Source organism: Pristis pectinata, chromosome 12, assembly GCF_009764475.1.
Source record: "Pristis pectinata isolate sPriPec2 chromosome 12, sPriPec2.1.pri, whole genome shotgun sequence".
NCBI lineage: Eukaryota > Metazoa > Chordata > Chondrichthyes > Rhinopristiformes > Pristidae > Pristis > Pristis pectinata.
In genome coordinates this window covers 4,625,672-4,640,709 of record NC_067416.1, presented here as the reverse complement: position 1 = coordinate 4,640,709, position 15,038 = coordinate 4,625,672, and the positions used below count along the sequence as shown (strand labels likewise).

At 47.7% G+C, this 15,038-nt stretch overlaps 1 protein-coding gene across 1 annotated transcript in view; it reads left to right on the top strand.

The window, feature by feature from the left end:
• The window catches only part of slit1a (slit homolog 1a (Drosophila)), a 215,902-nt gene that overhangs the window by 75,650 nt on the left and 125,214 nt on the right, over positions 1 to 15,038 (top strand).

Here is a 15,038-nt window from a genome sequence, read left to right as displayed (position 1 = left end):
GGCTAAATGGGAGAATGGATCAGCTCATGATAGAATGGCGGAGCAAACTCGATGGGCCGAATGGCCAACTTCTGCTCCTTTGTCTTATGGTCTTATGGTCTATTCCTCTGAACCTTTCTTATCCATGTAATGTCTTTCGAATGTTTTAACTGTACCCGCCTCTACCACTTCCTCTGGCAGCTCGTCCCACATACCCACCACCCTCTGTATGGAAAAACTTTGCCCCTCTGGCCCCCTTTAAAATCTTCCTCCTCTCACCTTAAACCTATGCCCTGTAGTTTTCGGTTTCCCTACCCTAGGGAACAAGACTGCACCGTCCACCTTATCCACGCGCCCCATGATTTGATAAACCTCTATAAGGTCACCCTCAGCCTCTTTCCCTCCAGGGAAAACAGTCCCAGCCTGTCCAGTCTCTGCTTATAACCCAAGCCCTCCAGTCCTGGTAACATCCTCGTGAATCTACTGTGAGTAATTAAGAAAAATTGGTCAGGCGAAACCCTCAGCACATTCTACTTGGTAGGAAATGAAATGGAATGTGATCGATATTTGATCAATAATCCTCACGGGCTGAACCTTGGCTAGCCATTTGTTTGCTTAATGAGAATGTTACTGTTCTATAATGGTTCCGATATATCATTTTATAGCCTTTGTTCTTTACTTGTGGAAATAACTACTGAAACATTGAACAAGCAACTGAAAGCAAAGGCACTCAGCCGAGTCATTAGCACTGGAGCACTGACGTTTTTCTCTTCTGCCATAAACCACAGTCTCCAAGGACTTGTGGGTTTTAGTTCAGGCAGTCAAGTGTCTCGCCCGAGTGTGCCAACTGTATTTATCATCAGAGAGAGAGAAAGAGGCACTGAGTGTGTGTGTGAGAGAGAGAGAGAGAGAGAGAGAGAGAGAGAGAGGGATGTAAAGTGGGACAGGAGACAGAGATGCACAGAGAGAAATGGGCAAAGAGAGAGAGAGAGGCGGAGAGAGGTGGAGAGAGGCAGGCGGAGAGAAGCAGAGAGAGGCAGGTGGAGAAACAGGCAGAGAGACAGAAAGAGAGAGAGAAAAGCAGAGACAGAGGCAGACACAGGCAGGTAGAGAGAAAGAGAGGGAGAAAGGCAGAGAGAGAGTCAGGAAGAGGCAGGTATTGGTATTGGTTTATTATTGTCACTTGTACCGAGGTACAGTGAAAACCTTGTCTTGCAAACCGATCGTACAGGTCAATTCATTACACAGTGCAGTTACATTGAGTTAGTACAGAGTGCATTGAGGTAGTACAGGGTAAAAACAATAACAGTACAGAGTAAAGTGTCACAGCTACAGAGAAAGTACAGTGCAATAAGGTGCAAGGTCACAACAAGGTAGATGGTGAGGTCAGAGTCCATCTCATTGTATAAGGGAACCGTTCAATAGTCTTATCACAGTGGGGTAGGTGCTGTCCTTAAGCCTGGTGGTACGTGCCCTCAGGCTCCTGTATCTTCTACCCGATGGAAGAGGAGAGAGAGGTAGAGAGTGAGAGGCAGAGACATGCAGAGAAGGACAGGCCGAGAGGGACCAGGCAGAGTGAGGGAGGAAGAAAGGGCTAAGAGGGATAATCAGAGGCAGTGGAAGTTGTTGACCACGGATCACAGAGATGCTGGGAAATGGAAGCAGGATGGAATAGATGGACAGGGGGAAAGTGGAGAGGTGCTGGCAGAGGAATAGGGATCGAACAGAGGAGGCAGAGGGGGAGGGGAGAGATGGAGGATTAAAGAGGTAGTGATAAAGGAATGTTGATAAGGTGAGGTTTTAGCAAAGAGATGGTGATAAGGTAGGGACAGATGAAGCCTCGAGCAGTGATGGAGAGAAAGGGACAGAGAGATGCTGAGGAAGGGACAGTGAGCAATAGTGAGAGAGATATAATGAGAGTGATTGGAGAGGGAGACGGGGACTGGTACAGTGAGAGGTACGAAGGTGGCAGGGCCAAAGAGAGTTGTTTGTCCTGAATGAGGTGAGATCAGTCCCGGAGAAGGACTGAGGGAGGGATACTGACTGCAAGCAGGAAATGGAGATGGACAACAGGACAGGAGGGAAGTGAAGGGGCTGAGTAAAATGCAAACGTTCGACAGGAGGAATATGGTAGAGAGGCTCATCGTCCCCATGGGCAATGGAGATGTAGAGAACTGAGAGTGGTCGAAAGACGGGGATGAGAGAGACTGGAGTAGAGAGAAGGGTGGCAGGTGTGTGTGTGTGTGGTGTGTGTGGTGTGAGTGTGGTGTGTGTGTGGTGTGTGTGGTGTGTGTATGTGTGGTGTGTGTGTGTGTGTGGTGTGTGTGTGTGTGGGTGTGTGTGGGTGGTGTGTGTGGTGTGTGTGTGTGGGTGTGGGTGTGAGTGTGGTGTGTGTGTGGTGTGTGTGGTGTGTGTATGTGTGGTGTGTGTGTGTGGTGTGTGTGCGTAGTGTGTGTGGTGCGTGTGTGTGTGTGTGTGTGCGTAGTGTGTGTGGTGTGTGTGTGTGTGTGTGTGTGTGTGTGGGTGTGTGTGCGTGGGTGTGTGTGGGTGGTGTGTGTGTGTGTGGGTGCAATGGGGGTTGAGGTAGCAAGGCTTTTATCATCTGATCTAAAACCTCCCACTCCCCAGTCTCCAATCTCTCACATCTCTCACTCCGTGAGCCCTCGCGCTGCTACTCTCCAGTCTTTTGTTTACCATCCTCTAATCTCTCACCCTCGGTCTCTAATCCCTCATTCACTGGTCTCCAGTCTCCCTCTCCTCAGCTTCCAGTCACTCACCTTCCAGTCTTTGATATCTCAGTTCCCAATGTCCATTCCCTGTGATCAGTCACTGTTGTCCAGTCCCTGATCCTCCCAATTTCCCATCTCGCACTCTGGTCCCCTACCTCGCTCTCTCTGCAGTCTCCAATGACCTTGCTCACCAGTCTCCTGTCTCTCACTCCCTTCTCCCGAGCCTCTCATTATCTGGAGACACAAGAGACTGCAGATGCTGTAAACTGGAGCAAAAACCAAACTGCTGGAGGAACTCAGCAGGTCGAGCAGCACCTGTGGAGGCAGAGGGACGGGAGATGTTTCCGGTCGAGATCAGTAGTCCTGACGCAGAGTCTCGACCTGAAACGTCGACCGTTTCATTTCCTCCACAGATACTGCTCGACCTGTTGAGTTCCTCCAGCAATGTGTTTCTTGTTCTCATTGTGTCTCACTCCCCAGACCCCTGCCTCTCACTCCCTGGTCTTCAATCTCTCAGTATTTTTACATGCGTTCTTTTTCATAATCCAATTTCACATCTTGCTCAGAATTCACCTCATCGTCTTCAACTGCTCCACTTCACACCCTTACTGAGGGTTCTTACCAGCTCGAAGTAAAGACTCATTGCATTCCCTCCAACCTGTTGCCCCCCGGACCCATAATCCTCCCACCCAAGGTTGTTGGTGTCTGATCATGATCCTGCCCAGGCCCTTCATTCTCCTCAGCTTTGCTAATGGCCTTATTTTGTAAAAAAAAAGCTCTTGGCAGAATAAATTGGGGTTGAGAGTTGAGAAGAAAAATGGGCAGTGAAAAATTCTTCTCCGCTCTAAAGGGACATAATCAAAGACCCCTCCCACCCCGGTTACTCTCCCTTCTGGCCCCTCCCATTGGGCAGAAGATACAAAAACTCGAGAACATGCACCACCAGGCTCAAGGACAGCTTCTATCCCACTGTTATCAGACTCTTAAATGGACGTCCCATACGATAAACTCTTGATCTCTCAATCTACCTCGTCATGGCCCTTGCAGTCTATTTGTCTGCCTGCACTGCACTTTCTTGGTAACTGTGACACTTTATTCTGCATTCAGTTTTCTTTTACTACCTCAATGTACTTATGTACATTAGGGACATTTAAGAGACTCTTAGATAGACACATGAATGATAGAGAAATGGGGAGCTAGGTGGGAGGGAAGGGTTAGATAGATCTTAGAGCAGGATAAAATGTCGGCACAACATTGTGGGCCGAAGGGCCTGTACTGTGCTGTAGTGTTCGATGTTCTATGTACAGATTGATCTGTCTGAGTGGCACGCAAACAAAAGCTTGTCACTGTATCTCGGTACACGTGACAATAATAAACCAGTCCGTCCCATCAAGTAACAAACTTGATGGGCAATGGCACCTATTTGTATCTATGTGACACTTTACATAACATAGAACATAGAACAGTACAGCACAGAACAGGCCCTTCGGCCCACAATGTTGTGCTGACATAGCTAATCTCTCCTACCTACAGAATACCCATATCCCTCCATTTTCCTCTCATTCATGTGCCCATCCAAGCCCCTCTTAAAAGCCCCCAATGAATTTGCCTCCACCACCCTTTCGGGAGCAGGAGTAGGCCTCGAGCCTGCCTGCCATTCAATATGATCATAGCTGATCCATGCTGGCCTCAACTCCTCTTCTGTGCCATCTCCCTGATTATTCCAATATTTATTCGTAATTTAATTGGTAATTGGTTTATTATTGCCACACGTACTGAGATACCACGAAAAGCTTTTGTTTGCGTGCCGTCCAGACAGATCATTCCAAACATAAATACATCCAGGTAGTAAAAGAAAACTGAATGCAGAATATGGTGTTACAGTTACAGAGAAAGTGCAGTGCAGGTAGCCAAATAAGGTGGAAGGGCCACGATGAGGTAGACTGTGAGATCAAGAGTCCATCTTTATTGTATAAGGAGCCCATTCAAGAGTCTCTAAACAGCAGGATAGAAGCTGCCCTTGAACCTGGCAGTACGTGTTCTCAAGCTTTTATATCTTCTGCCAATTGGAGGGGGAGGGATGAGAAAATGAACAGGGTGGGAGGGGTCCTTGATTGTGTTGGCTGCTTTCCCGAGGGAGCCGGAAGTGTAGAGTTTGTGTGATAGACTGGGCTGTGCTCACAGCTCTACAAAAACTTAACAACTCTGCCTATCTACCTCCATCTTAAATTCTTCAAGCCACTGGAAGGAAGTGACTAAGAAATAAGAGTTAGGTGGGAGAAGGGTGATGCATTCATTGCAGCATCTGATTGGCACACAGTCCTGTGCCATACTGCCTGTGGTGCCCTCTGTTTCACAGGAGAACGTGAGCGTGTGATCGTAACCCTGTGGTGTCTGTGTGATTGGGCTCCTGAACAGCAGCCAGTAACAGCACAGGGCTCAGGCACCACCACCTGCATCATCTCACTCAATCTTTCACCACCTCCTACATCTGACATCTCAGCTGTAACTGAAGTCACCCAGCTCCATTGCTCTCCGCTGGCTGCTGGCCGTTCCAAAGGAGGTGATCATACCATCAGCAACCCTTGCGAGATAGGAGGCACCTGATCCAAAAGGGTCACCGATGACCCAGGGCTGGGGTGGAGAGAGGGGGTGATAGGTGAAGTGACACCTCTGGTGGTCTTTCACTCCACTTACATGTCAGAGGCAACTCGGAATTCGTCTCCAGGGAGGGAGTTGAACCAGCAACCTTCTGATTCAGATGCAGGGTAGTCACCCACTGACCCACGGCTTAGAGACGTAGCCCAAAGAGGTTTGTGAATGGAGAAAGATCCACAGGTTGTGGTCACAATGGACTCATTGTGAGGGCTAAAGGGAAACTTTGAGCACTGACTGTCATATCACACACTCCCAGGGCAGGGACGGCACGGGCTAGATACAGAGTGAAGCTCCCTCTACACTGTCCCATCACACACTCCCAGGGCAGGGCTAAAAATGCTCAGGGATCACCCATCTGCATGGCCCAACCCCAGCCCCACCACCTCTTGGACCTTCAGCGCCCCAACAATTCTCTGTTTAGAAAGTATTCAGTTTTAATCATTTTTCCATTCATATTCAACCATCTCCTACCTGCCGGTGTGGAAATCCATTTGTCTGCCTTCTGCCCACTTCACCTATTGATGTCTTGGTCATTTCACCCACATTCCATCCACCAGTCGACCTAGGCTCAGAAGGCGGATCTGGGTGGTCTGAATCTATTTGCCTTTGGACCTTTGTTTCCAACAGAAAGCAAAGAGACATTAAACCTCCCCCCACCTCGCCCCTCCACCCTCTCTCCGCCAGGTATGAACCCTCAGTTGTCAGGGGTGATGTGTAGCTTAGTTTTTTTTTTCTTCTGGAGCACTTCACTTCCTGTGTGCTTTCTCCTGACTTCATAGAGTCAAGGAGAGGTACAGCACGGAAACAGGCCCTTCAGCCCAGCAGGTCCGTACTGACCACCACCACCCATTTTTACATCAATCCTACCCCTCTCCATTTTTTTCTCCCCACATTCCCACCAACTCTCCCCAGATTTTACCCCTCACCCACACACAAGGGACAATTTACAGTGGCCAATTAACCTCTTTGGGATGTGGGAGGAAACTGGAGCATCCAGGGGGAAAACCCACGCGGTTACAGGGAGGAGGTGCAAACTCCACACACAGACAGCGCTGGAGGTCGGGATCGAACCCAGGTCTCTGGAGGTGTGTGGCAGCAGCTCTACCTGCTGCGCCACTGACTTGCATGAGTCTGCAACGTGTTCATCCAGAAACTGATCTGGAATGCCACCTGTACAGAGTCTGCTCTGCAAATCCCACCCATTTCTTGAGTGTCCCACACTCTACCCATTTATAACTCGTCCCTTGCCTACCCTCCCTCTCTGTCCATTTGTCCCTGACTGATCCCTACCCCACCCCCCCTCCTTGACGGTGATGCTGGTACCTCTCCAGTTAGTGGCCAGCCAATCAGATGAGGGACATGGAGGAACTGAGGTTTAGACATATTGTTAAATTTCGAGTGACTTTATTGGCTCCTTGACCCTGAGACAGCCGGACAACCCAAAGAGTTAATCTACTCGACCTGTTTAGCACTGTAAAACTGTTTTCTGCATGTTTTGTTTAAGTTGATCAAGTTTCACAGTCGACAATAAGTTGAACATAGCTGATATTGGAGCACAACAGCTGCTCACTCCACTCCATCAACACTGGGGGTAGGGGAGGGGGCTTGTTGTGTGTCAGGGGAGGGGGTCGGCAGCTGTACGCCTTTGTCCTCCAAGGGCTGTGACCTCTGTGGAACTCAGCAGCGTAAACAGGCAGGGCCGAGGCCGAGAGAGATCGAAATAGGGAGAGAGAGAGAGAGAGAGAGAGAGAGAGAGAGAGAGAGAGAGAGAGAGAGAGAGAGAGAGAGAGAGAGAGAGAGAGAGAGAGAGAGAGAGAGAGAGAGAGAGAGAGATGGGGAGGGAAAGAAAGATGGAGAGAGAGGAATGGTGACAGATGAAGATGGAAATAAAATAAGGGAGAAATAGAAACTGAGACAGGGAAGTGCGGAGCATAAAAGATGGAGAGAGAAATAGAGACATAAGGATCTAGATGATCATAGAACATGGAACATAGAATATAGAACGTGGAACATGGAATGTGGAACATAGAACATGGAACCTGAAACAGAATATAGAACAGAACATGGAACATAGAAACCTAGAACATAGAACATGGAACAGAATATAGAATATAGAACATAGAAAATGGAACAGATCAGAACATGTAACAGACATAAAACATGGAACATAGAATTATAGAACATGGAACATAGAACCTAAGACATGGAACATGGAACATAACATGGAACATAGAATTATAGAATATGGAACATGGAAAGTGAAACATAGAACATGAAACAGAACATGAAAATGGAACATAGAACATGGAAAATAGAACATAAAAGATGGAACATGGAACATGGAATTATAGAATATGGAACATAGAACATAGAGCAGTACAGCACAGGAACAGGCCCTTCAGCCCACCATGTCTGCACTGACCATGATGCCAATTTAAACTAATCCCATCTGCCTGCACGCGGTCTGAATCCCTCCATTCCCTGCCTGTTCACGTGTCTCTCTTAAAGTTGCTGCTGTATCTGCCTCACCATCACCCCTGGCAGCCCGTTCCAGGCACCCACCACTCTCTGTGTAAAATAACCTGCCCCGCACATCTCCTTTAAACGTTCCCCCTTTCACCGTAAACCTATGCCCTCTAGTATTTAACGTAGAGATGAAAACAGAGCGAGGTGGAAGTACAGAAGGTGAAACATGGGAGGAGAGGCAGATTATACAGAGAGAGACAGAAGGAGGAGGAACACAGGGAACAGAGAGGGTGAGTTGGGGAGAGAAGCTATCCCTCAACAGAGAGGCTAGTGTTGTGGGAAGGAATGAGACAGAGAGAAAAAAAGTTAACAAGAGTCAATGAAACACAAGACAGGAGGCGGTGCAGAATCGAAGGCCTTGCACTTTCGTGCCAACTTTCATATCTGCAAGACAATCCCGAAGCAATCTACAGCTACTGAGATCCGAGGCAACGGGAGAAACCTGTTCTGCCATTCACCTAGATCGCGGCTGATCTGTGCTCTAACATTAATTATCCACCTTGGCCCCATGCCCCTTAATCACCTACCCAAGTGGAAATCTTTCAGTCTTAGGTCTGAAATATCCAGTCGACTCCACAGCCTCAAGAGCGTTCCAAGGGAGAAAGCTCTGGATTTGCGTAGCCCTTGTGTGAGCCAGTGGTCCCCTGTCCCAGGAGGTGAGTGAACTTCCCTGGTCTACTGCCAACTAGAGCCCATGGGATCTTTCCCAGCCACTCTATCAGATAGGATACAGAAGGCTCCTGATGCCTCCCGTGATACAGGCAACTCTCACATCAAACTGAAGAGGGTGCCAGGTTCCCAGGTTGGGCTGTCAGTCTGCAACAAGCAATTGACCTCAGAGCCCAACACGCCCACTGCCCAGGGAAAGGTTTCTTTGCTTGTCTTGCTCTGTTTCAGTCTCTCCATTTTACTCTTCTCTCTCCCTCTGGCTCGGTTCTTGCCGCTTCACCTCTCACTCCGCTGCCTCTCCATCTCGCAATTCTCTTGTCTCCCCTCCCTCGGTTTCTGCACCTCCGTCCTGATCTTTCCCTCTCAGACTCTTTCACTTCCTATCCCTTTGATCCTGTTCATTTCTCTTATCAACGCTCTTCCTTTTTACCGCTCAGGCTTCAGTCAATCAGAGTCATTCAGCACGGAAACAGGCCCTTCGGGCCAACTCGTCCATGCCGACCAAGATGCCCATCTAAGTTAGTCCCATTTGCCCAAGTTTGACCCGTATCCCTTTAAACCTTTCCTATCCATGTACCTGTCCAAATGTTTTTTAAATGTTGTTAATGTACCCTCCTCAACCACTTCCTCTGGCAGCTCATTCCATATACTGACCACCCTCTGGGTGAAAAAGTTGCCCCTCAGGTCCACTTTAAATCTCTCCCCTCTCACCTTAAACCCCTACACTCTAGTTCTTGATTTCCCAGCCCTGAGTGGATTCACCCTATCTATACCGTCATGATTTTGTACACCTCTAGAAGGTCACCCCTCAGTCTCCTATGCTCCAAGAATTTCATACAGGTGAGGCCAAAGATGTTCTCTTCTCAACCTTATTTGCTTCAAGGACAACATCCCTGGCTTCTCCAGAATGAAATCCCTGGAACCTTTCCAGTAAACCTCCTCTGCACCCTTTCTCCTCTCTGGGACCTTCACATCCTTCCTCAAGTCTGATGACAAGACTGGACACCGTCCTCCAGTTGTGGCCTGACCTGAGTTTTTTACAATCTCAACGTAATCTCAAGACACATGAGACTGCAGATGCTGGAATCTGAATCAATAACAAGATGCTGGAGGAACTCAGCGGGTCAGGCAGCATCTGTGTAGATCCTGGGTCTCGACCCAAAACGTCATCGATCCCTTTTCCTCCACAGATGCTGCTTGACCCATTGGTAATTGGTTTATTATTGTCAGATGTGCAGAGATAGAGTGAAAAGCTTTTGTTTGCGCGCCATCCAGACAGATCATTCATATATAAGTACATCGAGGTTGTAAAAGAAGTCAGAATGCAGAATATAGTGTTGCAGTTACAGAGAAAGTGCAGTGCAGGCAGACAATAAGGTGCAAGTGTGATGAATTCCTCCAGTAGTTTGTTTTTTGCTCGATGTAATCTCCCTGTCGTGAATCCCAGGATCTTGTAGGCTGTCCTAACCACACTCTCAACATGCCCTTCCAACTTCAAGTATTTATGTACATGTACACCCAGGTCCTTCTCTCCCTGAATACCCTTTGGGTCTGTGCCAATTACCCTATATTTTCTCTCCTTGTTTGTGCAACAGTGTATCCCCTCATGCCTCTCTGTACTGCATTAAGTCAGCCCATTTTACCAGCCCATCCACATCTTATTGATTTCTTCTTGCAGTCTATTACTTTTTCTTAGGTGGTCCCTCACCATCGAGGATGATCTATTTCCACCCTGGTTCTGAGGTGGCCGAGGAGACCACCGTGGGACCTACAGGCTCTGCCACAGGAGGGACAGGATGTGTTTGACGGGTTGGGCTGTTTCTGCCCTTTACTCTGGGCTCCCAATGAATGGACATGGTTCTCTGCACCTTCCCAAATGCTCCTTCGCCATTTTGAGTAGTCAGGTGCCAGAGATTCCCTCAGACTACATCGTTGAGGCCTTTGCAATTTACTTGTCTACCTGCACTGCACTTCCTCTACACTGTAACACTATACTCTGCATTCTGATTTCCTTTTTTACTATCTCGATGGAATGATCTGTCTAGTTGGCATGCAAACAAAAGCTTTTCAATGTATCTCAGTACATCTGAAAATAATAAATCAATTACCAATTACCAAATCAGTGTGGATGTTACACTTTCCCAAGGAGGGCTTGGGAATATCCCTCACTAAACTTTATAAAACTCTGGTTAGGCTGCATCTGGAGTATTGTGTTCAATTCTGGTCGCCCCATTACAGGAAGGATGTGGAGGCTTTGGAGAGGGTGCAGAAGAGGTTCACCAGGATGCTGCGTGGATTAGAGGGCAGGTGCTATAAGGAGAGGTTGGACAAACTTGGGTTGTTTTCTCTGGAGCATCAGAGGTTGAGGGGAGACCTGATAGGAGTTTATAAGATTATGAGAGGCACAGATAGAGTAGACAGCCAGTATCTTTTTCGCAGGGTCATATGCTAGAAGGCATGCATTTAAGGTGAGAAGGGATAAGTTGAAAAGAGATGTCTGGGGCAGGTTTTTTACACAGAGAGTGGTGGGTGCCTGCAATGTGCTGCCAAGGGTGGTGGTGGAGGCAGATACGATGGAGGCATTAAGAGGCTCTTAGATAGGCTCATGAATATGCAGAGAATGGAGGGATGTGGACCTTGTGTAGGCAGAAGGGATTAGTTTAGTTAGGTGTTTAATGACAGCACTGTAGGCTGAAGGGCCTGTTCCTGTGCTGTACTGTTCCTAAAGCAACCTTATTTCTATAAGCCCTTCCTTGAACCATTGATACCCAAGCCCAGAAATGACCCTGGTCACTGATTGCTGGACCTGTCACTTGACAAAGCATTGCATAAAGTAGCATCTAGTGGACAGCCTTGGATCACAGAGGGTTAAAGATAACTGGACACCCCAGGGGCCCCAATGTCATATAACAATTAGCCTCACTGATAATATACATTACACACTCAATAAACAACTGAACCTTTTGCTTCTGCTCTGGCTAATGTAAGACCAGTCTTCATGTTCTAGAACTTTCCTCTGCATTTCCACTGCAGATTTACCCATATTAACAACCGTATCTCCATTTCTTAATCTGTGGAATAATTGGGGCGGATGAGAACATTGCGCGATGCTGCTGTCTTTAAGTGGGTATTATTTTGGGACTGAAGCCAAAGAAATCACTTGCATTTCCTTAGCGCCGCTCACGTCTTCAGGGGGTGTCCCAGGGAGAATGGAGGTGGATCTGAGCAGTGTGGGCATCTCCGGCCACACAGTGGGTGGCTCAGACCCACCTGCATCAGTCAGAGACAATGACCTCCTTCCCAGCCGGAGAGAAGCTGGGTTTCTGTGGAGCAGCCGTGTGTTGGAAGTGAGGGTAGCTGTTAACGAGAGAGGAACAAATGTTGCAGCTGTCAAGACTACCTGAGGAGAGAGCAAAGCACACCTTGTAAAACAGGAAGTGAGGCTTAACACCATCTGAGGCTGCTGCGGAGATTAGCTTGATCCACTGAACTAATCCAAACTCTGCCGCATCTATGATCCACAGCAGCCTCCTCTCACGCCTCCTCGTCCAACCTTTAGAGCATTCCTCTCCCCCTCATGTACACAAACAACCTCTCCTTCAGCACGGCTTTGGAAATGCATAGAATCAATTTATATGGATTTCACAGAGAGACTCATTAAACTGGGGTCATGATGACTTATGATGCACAAGGAGTCTATTCAGCCCATTTGTGATCTTGACTATTACTCAGGATGGAAAAGGCTAAGGGAGCTGTCTCAAGCTGTCTCTATCCCACTGTTATAAGACTCTTGAATGGACCTCTTGTACATTAAAAATGAACTCTTGATCTCACGATCTACTTCAACACGGCCCTTGCACCTTATTGTCTACCTGCACTGCACTTTTTCTGTAACTGTAACACTTCATTCTACATTCTGGTATTGGTATTGGTTTATTATTGTCACTTGTACCGAGGTACAGTGAAAAACTTGTCTTGCACACCGATCGTACAGGTCAATTCATTACACAGTGCAGTTACATTGAGTTAGTACAGAGTGCATTGATGTAGTGCAGGCAAAAACAATAACAGTACAAAGTGTCATAGCTACAGAGAAAGTGCAGTGCAATAAGGTGCAAGGTCACAACAAGGTAGATCGTGAGGTCAGAGTCCATCTCATTGTATAAGGGAACTGTTCAATAGTCTTATCACAGTGGGGTAGAAGCTGTCCTTAAGTCTGGTGGTACGTGCCCTCAGGCTCCTGTATCTTCTACCTGATGGAAGAGGAGAGAAGAGAGAATGACCCGGGTGGGTGGGGTCTCTGATTATGCTGGCTGCTTCATCAAGACAACGAGAGGTAAAGAGTCCAAGGAGGGGAGGCTGGTCCCTTTGTACTACCTCAATGTACTCACGTTTTGAAGTGATCTGTATGGATAGCTTGCAAAACAAAGTTTATCACTGTACCTTGATTAAAAACACTGATGCTGGAGGAACTCAGCAGGCCAGACAACATCCACGGAGAAAAGCTTTTCTGCTTTTCTTTCCTGCTGAGTTCCTCCAGCATCATCGTGTTTTTCATCTAGATTCCAGCATCTGCAGTCTTTTGTTTCTCAACCTGTCTCCCTCAACCTCTCCCAATCTAAAAATATAAAAAACAATCTGCTGGAGGAACTTACTGGGTTGAGCAGCATCTATGGGGGGAAAGGAGTTGTCAATGTTTTGGGTCAAAGCCCTGCACCCTTCCTTTCCCTCCACAGACACTGCTCGACCCGCTGGGTTCCTCCAGCAGATTGTGTGTTGCTCCAGGTTCCAGCATCTGCCGTCTCTGGTGTCTCCTAAAACCCTATTGACTCTTGAGGGAAAAAAGTTCCTCCCCCCACCACCCATATCCCACTCTTCATTCATTTACACCCCCCCCCCTCACCCTTATAGTTCACAGGCCAGTCTTTGGTGCTCTGGGAATGGAAAAGTTTCTATCTATCCCATCCACATCCTTATCAGGTCCCCCCTCAGCCTCCTCCGCTCCAAGGAAAACAAGTCCAGCATGTCCAGTCTCTCCTCATAACTGGAACACTCCATCCCAGGCAACATTCTGTGAACCTCCTCTGCATCTTCTCCAGTGGAATCAGTGTGGAGACCAGAACAGCGCACAGTGGCCTAACCACTGGTCTACATTGTACCCTAACCTCCCTGCTCTTATCCGTGTCCTGGTTAATGAAGGCCAGCAACTTGTGTCCCTTCTTCACCACCTTATCGATCTGTGCTGCCACTTTGGACAGGTCCTTCTCTTCCTCAATACTCCCCAGGCCTCTGCTGTTCACGGCGTATGTCCCTATCCTCGTTAGACCTCACAAAATGCATCACCTTACAGTTACCAGGATTAGATTCTATCTGCGATTGATCTGCACAATTTACCATCCGATCAATACGGTTCTGAGAATTAACAGTGACACAATGGATGCTTGACCATGAACGATGTGTGTTACTGACATTGTTGGAGAAGATAAGGTCATAAGGAACTGAAGGGAAAATAAGCCACTCAGCCCTGGTCCCTGTTCCAACACACGGTGAGACCATGTCTGATCTCTTAACTCAGCATTGCTCTCCTGCACTAACCCCATACCCTTTGATTCACTTCTACATTCCCCACCAGCGTCCCTCTGCTCCCCCTTCACCACAAAGCTTTCTGCATCGATTCAATATTTCTCTGCAATTGTCCTTCTGGAAAATATCCCAGCTTCCAGGCCCTTCCTTCCTCTTGCGTCATTACTCTGTTGGAAAAAGGACATTAGAAGCAGTAATAGGCCACTCAGCCCTTCCTATGCCTCCACCATTCAATAAATTCATGATTAATCTTTTACCTCAGTGCCACTTTCCTGCATTTTGAGTCCCTTAATGTCTAAAAATCTGATAATCTTGAACATATTCGGACAAACTTGTGTTGTTTTCTCTGGAGTTTTGGAGGCTGAGGGGAGACCCAATAGAAGTTTATAAGATTAGGAGGGGCATAGATAGACAGCCGGTATCTTTCTCCCCGGGGTCGAAATGTCTAATACTAGAGGGCATGCATTTAAGCTAGGAGAAGGTAAGTTCAAAGGAGATGTGCGGGGCAGGTTTTGTTTTTACACAGAGAGTGGTGGGTGCCTGGAATGCACTGCCAGGGGTGGTGGTGGTGGCAGATACGAGAGAGGTGTTTGAAGCTCTTAGATAGGCGCATGAATGTGCAGGGAATGGAGAGATATGGACATTGTGTAGGCAGAAGTGATTAGTTTAGTTAGGCATTTAACTAGTTTAATTAGTTTGGCACAACATTGTGGGCCGAAGGGCCTGTTCCTGCGCTGTACTGTTCTACGTTCTATGTACTCAGTGTCTTCTACAGTCCTCCGGAGTAGAAAATTCCAAAGGGTTGTCACCCTCTGAGTGAAGAACTTTCTCCTCATCTCGATCCTGAGTGGCTGACCCTTTATTCTGAGACTGTGACTTATATGTTTCAATGGG